Genomic DNA, 10,512 nt, shown 5'->3' with positions numbered 1-10,512 from the left:
ATAGCATGCTAAACATGAAGACTGTAATAACAAACCTAAGTATAGCATGATAGAATTCAAAAATACGGCATGATGAACATAAAAGCTTAAGTAGGATTGCATAACTTAGAAGGGTGTTGCATGTTAAATATGATGACTATAGAAGAACCTAAATACAAAACTCGGGAGAATATAACATGATGAATCATGAGGACTTATAACAGAACATTAGGTGGATAAAAATGCAGAATACAGCATGATGAGCATGAAGGTTATAACAGAGCATTAAGTAGAATAAAACTCAAAATGCAACATGAAGATTATGAAAGTTGCAATAGGACCTTAACAAAACTAAAAATATAGTATGAAGATTATAACAAAACATTAGAGTAAGGTCTGAGGTCTTAGGAAGATGTGAGAAATCATCAGTTTAAACAACTTAAACACATAGGCTATTTAATACAAAAATGAGGTCATTAAAGTCACACAGCTACCTAATTAACATTAAATAAACATAACCGCTTATCATAGATCATTAACAAGTCATTGTGAACCAAAATAAGTAATTTAAAGGCTGAATAAATATTATAGACTAAGCTGTTAACCAAGAAAAAATAATAACATGTTAATGGTTTTAAATGAAGCAATTAAGAGAGAGAGGATGGAGGCATACTGACCTCCTCTTGAGCAGCAAACCAAACGAAAGATTCTTGTTTAGCCGTATAGGAGCAAGGACTCACCCGACCAATGCAATACTCAAAATTAAAGAAACCAGAAACTAATTAGAACCCTAGCTCAATTTACTACTCAAAACTAAAAGCGAGTTTTTTTCTAAGTAATTTCGTGATAGCTTCTTGTGCCTATTAGCACTACAGGTCGACAATGTTAAGTTTTCTTGTTGTTCTAGGTATGGTTGGTGAGAGCATTAAAAGCCCCATTTATATTTCCATTAATGGCTTAGGGTTTCAGCAGATTTCAAATTCAGTAGTAGAAAATTATGACTACTAGACGATGCAAGTATATGCGTGTGAAAATTAGAGAGACATAGGGGGAAATCGTTAGGGATTTTACAAAGGAGGGGAGCTAACCGTTGAGGTACTAGAGACCACTGGTCAGAACCCTAATACCAAAGGTCATTGCATTTGACCTATGGGTGTCGAATATCAATATTGAAGCCAGCTAGCGTCTCAGGCTTGCTTTGATTTGAAAAGATAGAGTGGGAGATCTGGTGAGTTGAAGTTTCACCCTTTTGGTCTGACTTCTTCAAATAGGTCTATTTAGATTAAACGATGAAAATAGAAAGGAAGTGATGAGTTTTGTAGTATAGAGATAGAACGGATGGCCATGCATACCATGGATTTGAAAGATCGATGGTGAGTTGAGGTTTCGTCTTTGAAGATTAGGGTTCAGATTTGAGGGGTTTTAAGGTGAAATGACGAGATGAGGAAAGTATCGGCAGGAATTGCGGATATGAGGGACATAAGGTATGAATCTCTGGTTGATTTGAAGCGTTGCACGAATTTGTAGGAGCAGGGAAGTTGGTATGTGTCGACCACAATGTTGATTTGTATCGGCCTTTGATATGGTTACGCCATGAAGTTTGGTAGGTGGAATAAATTATTGTATTCTATAGAAAAACCTTTTGAAAATCTTTGTTTTAAGATAATTTTCGTCGTTCCGGATTATGACATGTTAGAAAAGTTCCCCTCACGCGAGCGTCTTTTCTTGAAACTCTGTCCCGTTGATGTCGATCCTTCGCAATGCTTGATAACGCGGCTGCTTTCCGTTGCGTCTTCTTCCTAATTCAAACTAATGCATTACAAAGGTTTTCTCTAAGGTTATGACCGAACCCTTTCAGGTTGCCTACGTATCCAAAACAGAATCAAGTCTGAACGTAGTTCATAGAATGATAAAAAAATATGATAAAGATGATTGAGCCTGACTTAGGTAGCCTACGTATCCAAATGGAATCAGGTCAAGACGTAGTTCGATTATAATAGATGCAAAAATGATGAGATTAAGCATGAAATGGCTGAGTTTGACTCAGGGTGCCTACGTATCCATAACGAAATCAGGCCAGAACGTAGTTCAATTACAAAAGACGACTGAATCCAATGAGGATTGCCTACATATTGCTTCCTGAGGAAATTAAGTCGGCGTAGTTCCATAACAACATAAAAAGTGATATTTTGTTTTCCTATTACAAAAGAAAAGAGGGAAAGAAATTGAACCCTACGTGGGTTGCCTTCGTATCCCTCCATGGGAAGTCAGGTTAAACGTAGTTCTGTTACATCAAAAACCTAATTCTATTTATCTTCAAATATAGTAACTCTTAATTGCGTCTTAGTTGATGGGCTTCGTGTTGATTCTTCCATCCATTTATGCCAGGATTAGAGCTCCAACCGACAATACTCAGTGAACCACGTAAGGACTTTGCCAGTTTGGTGCGAACTTTCATTTGTCTTCCTCTTGGTGGGGAAAGATTTTCATTAGGACCAACTGCCCCGGTGCGAACTGACAAGGCTTCACCCTCTTGTTAAATGCACTGGCCATCCTGTTCTGCTATAGGTGACCATGGCATACCGCATCCATTCTTTTCACGTCGATGAGCATGAGCCGCTCCTGTCTGACCCGTATCCACTCTGTGTTATCCAACTTGGCCTCTTGAATGACCCTTAAAGATGGTGTCTCGACTTCTGCGGGTATCACAGCTTCAGTGCCGTATACTAACATGTACGACGTTTCCCTAGTGGATGTTCTCATGGTGGTCCGATAACCCAATAAGGCGAAAGATAGTTTCTCATGCCATTGCCTGTGATTGTCCACTATCTTTTGTAGAATCCTCTTGATATTCTTGTTGGCTGCCTCGACTGCCCCATTCATTTGTGGTCAATAGGCTCTAGAGTTGTGGTGGACCATCCTGAACATCTCGCAGATTTCTCTCATGAGGTCATTGTTGCGGTTAGCGGCATTGTCAGTGAAGATAGACTCCAGTATTCCAAATTTGCAGATGATGTTGTTTCAGACAAAATCTGCTACTACCTTCTTTATGACTGCCATGTAGGTAGATGTTTCGACCCATTTAATGAAATAGTCGATAGCTACCATGATGAAGCAATGCCCATTTGATGCGGCGGGCTCTATGGGTCCAATCATATCCATGCCCAAGCGGTGAACGGCCAGGGTGAACCCATCACGTATAACTCATTTGGCGGAACTCGGATGAAATCCCCGTGAATCTGGCACTGGTCACACTTCTGTACGTAGCAGATACTATCACTTTCCATAGTCATCCAAAGTATCCAGCTCTCAAGATCTTCTTGGCTAATGTGAACCCATTCATGTGGGGTCCACACGTTCATGTATGTATTTTTTCAAATAACCTGGTTGCCTTGGCAACACCTACACATCTCAACAAAACTAAATCTGGCGTCCTCCTGTATAGGACATCCCCGTTGAGGGAAAAGTGGTTTGCCAATCTACTTAGGGCTTGCTTTTGACTTAATCCTGAGGACGTGGTTGGACTCAATCTTCATGAACTTCGTGCATAGCTCCTTCATGCAATGTAGGTACGGAAGGATCTTGACATTTTTGGTGGACCATTCTCCTCGGACTTGGTGTATCAATAGATCGGAATCCCCTATGACCAAGTGTTCTTTAGCATTTTTGGTGGACCATTCTGATTCCAAGGATGCACGCTTCGTATTCAGCTATATTATTGGTACAAGGGAATATTATCTTTGTCGATGCTGGATAGTGCTGTCCGGATTCAAAAATTAGGACTGCCCCAATTCCGGCTCCGTTAAAGTTTGCTGCTCCATCAAAAAACATTCTCCATCCATGGTATGATTATGCAATATCTTCTCCAACATATAATACTTCTTCATCGGGAAAATACGTAGTGAGTGGTTCGTAATCTCCATTTACCGGATTCTCTGCGAGGTGGTCAGCTAAAGCTTGCCCCTTGATAGCCTTCTAAGTTATGTACAAAATGTCAAACTCGCTGAGGAGAATTTGCCATTTAGCGAGCTTTCCGGTCGGCATCGGCTTCTAGAAGATGTACTTAAGCGGGTCGAACTGAGATATCAAATGCGTAGTGTATGCTGACTTGTAATGCCTTAGTTTATGGGCGATCCAAGTCAGAGTACAACAAGTGCGTTCTATCAAAGTATAGTAGGCCTCGCATGGCGTGGACTTCTTACTTAAGTAGTAGATGGCATGCTCCTTTCTCCCAGTTTTGTCATGCTGTCCCATTACACAGCTGGAGGCATTATCCAAGACTGACATGTATAGTAATAATGGTTTCCCGGGTTTGGGGCGAACCAACACTGGTGGATTTGACAGATACTCTTTGATTCTGTCGAAGGCTTTATAGCACTCTTCTATCCATTTTGTGGCAGCATCCTTTTTCAGCAACTTGAAAATAGGTTCACAGATTACTGTTGATTGGGCTATGAAGTGACTGATGTTATTTGGTCTACCCAGGAAACTCATCACATCTTTCTTAATCTTTGGTGGTGGCAATTACTGAATGGCCTTGATTTTTGATTGGTCCAGTTCTAACACTTTCCTGCTTACGATGAAGCCTAACAATTTCCCAGCAGGTACTCCGATTAAATAATTCTTTAACTAATAGTAAATTCCAAAATTCTTCCAACAAAACATACTAATTCCAAGTAAATTTCGGGCAAATAAATAAATTATAACCTCTCAATTCATTAAAATAATATCAAGTGTATTCGGGCTCCAAGCATTAACATGCACGATTTATTCCGAGGTCGTGCGGACCGATCCAGAATAATGTGTACACTGCCGAGGGTCGAGCGGTACAAACCATAGATGCATCTATTATACTGCCGAGGCATTCGGCCCTCTCCACAAGAAGAGAGAATACTTTATGAACATCCGATTTAAATCTATTACAAGGCTAATACACAAAGAAGCACAATTTCTATTAACGGTCAAGTAACCCGCCAAAACTCAAGTAAGTGAAATTCGGTCATTACGAATTCTTTATCAAGTTTCAATATAATTTACTCACTTAAATTAACAAGTACAATGCAAACATTACAAGTATTTCATGATTTGGGTCCTAGACTACCCGTACTTAAGCATAATTAGTAGCTACGCATGGACTCTCGTCACCTCGTGCGTGCGTAGTCCCACAATTAGGAGAAAATAGTAATTTGAATCACCTATGGGGTAAATTCCCTCTTACAAGGTTAGGCAAGAGACTTACCTCATCTCAAAGCTCACTTTCCGGCCCACAAATTCACTCTAAGGCCTCAACTTGGTGCCGTACAATCCGAATCTAGCCAAATGTTTTATCAATTAGTCAATATACACTCAAGAGTTAATAATTTAGGTATTAGAGTAATTACCCAACCCAAATTGGAAGATTCCTAAAATTCACCCCCGGGCCCACGTGCCCGAATTTTGGAATTGTTTTGAAGATAATTGTTGCCCATAACCTTACGAACTCAAATATATAATTTTCACCCAATTCCATAATCATTTTCGTGGTTAAATCCCATATTTATCAAAACCTAGGTTTTTCAACTAAACCCACAATTTCTAAGAATCTACCCAAAATACATGTATTAAACTCATCTCATATACAAATTACTTACCTCAAAGTGCTAGGTGAAAATCCCTCTTCAAAGAGCTCCAAAATTGCCCAAGAAATGAAAGAAATGAGCCAAAATTGCCTAAGTCTCGATTTAAAGGAACCTCATTGCCTTCAGCGATTCCGCTTCTGCGAACTTTGGGTCGCACCCGCGATGCCGCTTCAGCGGGCAGAGGTACGCTTATGCGGAACACACACAGCCCAACACTGGGCACACCTACAGAAGGGCACTGCACTTGCTAGCCCGCTTCTGTGGCTCGTCTCTCGCACCTGTGACTTTTCCCATATTGGCCCCCGTCCGCACCTACAATCCCTCACCGCGGAAGCGAGTCCGCTTATGCGGACACGCTGACCCCCTCCCCTTTTCGCTTCTACGAATGAGACGCCGCACCTGCGGTGCCGCTCCTACGGCCATTCCCACCACAGGTGCAAACGCACTTGATGCCAGCCGCCAACAACTCTTCTCCAAAGGGCAATCAAGCTTCGTTGACCCTCCGAATCCTATACGGGGTCCTCGAGGCCTCGACCAAACATACCAAAAAGTTCGTAAACATAAAATGGACTTGCTCGCACCCTCGGAACGCGTAAAACAACATCAAAACTAAGAATCGCACCCCAAAACCAATCGAATCAACTTATGAAATTTCAAGTTTTTCCAACTTACTCTAAATGCGCCGAATCATACATAGACTACTCGGAATTACACCAAATTTTGTGTACAAGCCTTAAATCACCATACAGAACTATTCCCAGGCTCTAAATCCCAAACAGATCTCGATAACACCAAAACCTGCTCCAAACCAAATTTAAAGAACTTGAAAACCCTTCAATGTGGCAACCCTCAATATTAAGCGCCGAAACGCTCCCGGGTCATCCAAAACCTGATCTGAACATACGCCCAAGTCCAAAATCATAATACAAACATATTGGGACCGTCAAATCCCAGTTCTGAGGTTGTTTACTACTAATGTTGACCCTAGTCAAATTTAACCCTTTTAAGCCAATATTAAGGAACTAAGTGTTCCAATTTCAACCCGAACCCTTCCAAACCCGAACTAAACATCCTTGCAAGTCATAAAATAGTAAAAACACATACGAAGAATCTTATTTAATGGAACGAGGTTCTAGAAAGCAAAATGACCGATCAGGTCATTTCATTCTCCACATCTTAAACAAACGTTCGTCCTTGAACAGTCTAGAATCATACCTGGAGTGCTGAATAAGCGTGGATATCTGCTCCGCATGTCCTTCTCGGTCTCCCAAGTCACCTTCTCGACTGGTTGACCCCTCCACTGAACCTTTACAGTAGAAACCTTCTTGGACCTCAACTGGCAAACCTGCCTGTCAACAATGGCAGCTGGCTCCTCCTTATAACCCCGACTGTCATCTAGCTGAACTGTGTTGTAGTTTAACACATGTGACCTATCGACATGATACTTCCGGGGCATAGACACGTGGAAAATTGGATGAACTCTTGATATACTGGGAGGCAAAGCAAGCTCATAAGCAACCTCCCCAACTCGCCTCAACACCTCAAATGGGCATATAAACCTTGGGCTCAACTTGCCCTTCTTTCGAACCTCATGATTCCCTTCATTGGCATGACCTTCAAGAGAACCTTCTCGCCTACCGTAAATGATAAATCACACACCTTCTGATCTGTGTAACTCTTCTGTCTGGACTGTGCTGTGCGAAGTTGTTCCTGAATCAACTTTACCTTCTCCAAGGCATCCTTCACCAAATTAGTACCATATAACTTAGCCTCGCCGGGCTCAAACCATCCGATGGGCGAACAACATCGCCGACCATATAAAGCCTCAAATGGAGCAATCTCGATGTTGGACTGGTAACTGTTATTGTAAGCAAACTCGGGCAAAGTCAAGAATCAATCCCACTGCTCTCCAATGTCAACCACACATGCTCTGAGCATATATTCCAAGATCTGAACCGTCCGCTCTGATTGCCCATCAGTCTGCTTAAGGAAGGCTATGCTGAGCTCTACCCAGGTCCCCATGCAATTGAATAATCTCCTAAATGTAAATCTGGGCCAATCTCTCTTAAGAATACGTGGTCACAACCGAAATAAAGTGTGCCGACTTGGTCAACCTGTCGACAATGACCCAAACTGCATCATAGTTCCTCAAGATTTGCGGCAACCCAACTACGAAGTCCATAGTAATGTGCTCCCATTTCCACTGAGGTATAACCATCTGTTGGAGTAGGCCAACAGGCCTCTGATGCTCATACTTAACCTGCTAGCAATTTTGGCACCTCGCTACATATTCAACTATGTCATTCTTCATCCACCGCCACCAATAATTCTGCCTCAGGTCATGATACATCTTCGTAATAGCTGAATGAATAGAATACTAAGAACTGTGTAACTCCTCTAGAATCTTTCCTCTCAATCCATCAATGTTAGGAACACATATATGACTCTGGAGTCGTAGAACACCATCCTCACCGATAGTAACATCCCTGTAGTATCGTCTCTATGAAAACAAACAAGTGAGGGTCGTCGTACTGTCGAGCCTTGATCTACCGAAATAATGAAGATTAGGCGACGACGCATGCAAGAACTCGGCTGGGCTGTGAAATGTCCAACCTCACCAGTCTGTTAGCCTAGGGCTGAATGTCCAAAGCTAGTGGCCTCTCCTCTGCTGAAATGAATGCCAAACTACCCATACTCTCCGCCTTTCTGCTCAAGGAATCCGTAACCACATTCGCCTTGCCCAAATGACAAAGGATGGTAATATCATAATCTTTTAGTAACTCAAGCTACCTACCCTGCCTCAAATTAAGATCCCTCTGCTTGAACAAATGCTGCAAGCTGCGATGATCAGTGTAAACCTCACAAGATATCCCATAAAGATAATGCCTCCAGATCTTGAGAGCATGAACTATCACGGCCAACTCCAAATCATGTACGGGGTAATTCTTCTAGTGGGGCTTATGTTGACGTGAAGAATATGCAATAAATCACCCCTCCAACATCAATACACAACCCGAACCAATGCGTGAAGCATCAAAATACACAGTATACATCCCTGAATCGGAAGGCAACACTAACAGTAGTGCTAAAGTCAATGCAGTCTTGAGCTTCTAAAAGATCTCCTCACTATTATTGGACCATCAGAATGGAGCATCCTTCTGGGTCAATCTAGTCAAACGTGCTGCAATAGATGAGAAGCCCTCCACAAACCGTCGATAATAACCTGCTAACCCCAAGAAGCTCCTGATCTCGGCCGCTGTGGTAGGGCAATGCCAACTCTGAACTCCCTCAATCTTCTTGCGATCTACCTTAATGCCCTCGCTTGATACAACATGCCTCATGAATGCCACATAATCTAATCAAAACTCGCACTTGGAGAACTTAGCATATAACTTCTATTCCCGCAAGGTCTGGAGAACCACTCTCAAATGCTGCTCGTGCTCCTCCATGCTACGAGTAGATCAAAATGTCATCAATGAAGACAATGAAAAATGAATCAATGTATGGCCTGAACACCCGGTTAATCAAATCTATAAACGGCGTCGGGGCATGAGTCAAATCGAAGGACATTACTATAAACTCATAGTGGCTATATCTAGTCCGGAAAACTGTCTTCAGAACATTTGAATCACGAATCTTCAACTGATGATACCCCGATCTCAAGTCAATCTTAGAGAATACCCTAGCACCCTGCAACTGGTCAAACAGATCATCAATACGCGGTAACGGGTACTTGTTCTTAATGATAACTTTGTTCAACTAGCGGTAATCAATGAACATCTGCATAGTCCCATCCTTCTTCTTCACGAATAACACCGGTGCACCCCAAGGCGACACACTCGATATGACGAACCCCTTTGCTAGCAACTCCTCAAGCTGTTCTTTTAACCCCTTCAACTCTTTCAGAGCCATGCGGTACGGTAGAATAGAGATAGGTTATGTACTTGGAGCCAAATCAATACAGAAATCGATATCACAATCTGGTGGCATGCCTGGAAGATTAGAAGGAAACACATTGAAGAACTCCCGGACCACGGGCAGTGAATCAATCGCCGGAGTCTCTATAGTAGTATTTCGAACATAGGCTATAAGCCAAACAACCCTTCTTGACTATGTGTCGAACCTTTATGTTACAACCCAAATTCGCATACCATAGATCACGCCGTAAGTTAGTCGATGTAAATCCAAGAAGAGATTATCTTTGAGATGATAAGAAGTTAATCCTATTGGTCTTAAACGATACAAGGGTGTATAAGAGTGGTTAACAAGTATTTGAAGTTAAACGAATCAAGGATGTTGTAACCCGTATTTTCGGGTAACACTAGAGGTGATTAATTGTCCCAAGAGGTCTTGTTTTAATTTATTTGAATCATATAATATCCGCATCATAAGTCTTGAAGTCAAGCGAGTTATGAAACAAAAGTCGATAAAAGTTGTCGCAACTTAGGTTTATAATTTTACTTAAACTTTAGGTCAAATGTTACTGCATTTTTCTCCCAATGTGCTTGGAATTATGGGGTGATCTACCTAACAAATTGAAGATCTATGAGCCTAGTTTCCAACGCATTAAACCATTCATCGATATGATCTCGGAATAGAGAGATATTCGCGTTTTTGCGAGAGTGCGCCAAGCTGCTCTCTATGGGGCCCACAAAGGCGGTTTAAGACATATGGACATATATAAGATACCTCAACCCCGTGTTTTAAGTCATTATTTTTCAGTATATTCAGACCTTATAACCCTAAAAACAGTCTCTCAAGGTTCTCTCATGATCCAAGATCCAAACAAAGGGCAAACAACACAAATCAAATGTTGGGAATCCCGTGGCGCTAGTAAGTTTCTTGTTCTTCTTGTTGTTGCTGATTTTTGTGTTGTTCTAGCTCGTGTGGGAGGTTGTTTTAAGTGTTTTATGTC

Source organism: Nicotiana tomentosiformis, chromosome 10 (genome assembly GCF_000390325.3).
Source record: "Nicotiana tomentosiformis chromosome 10, ASM39032v3, whole genome shotgun sequence".
Lineage (NCBI taxonomy): Eukaryota > Viridiplantae > Streptophyta > Magnoliopsida > Solanales > Solanaceae > Nicotiana > Nicotiana tomentosiformis.
This window is presented reverse-complemented; position numbering follows the sequence as displayed.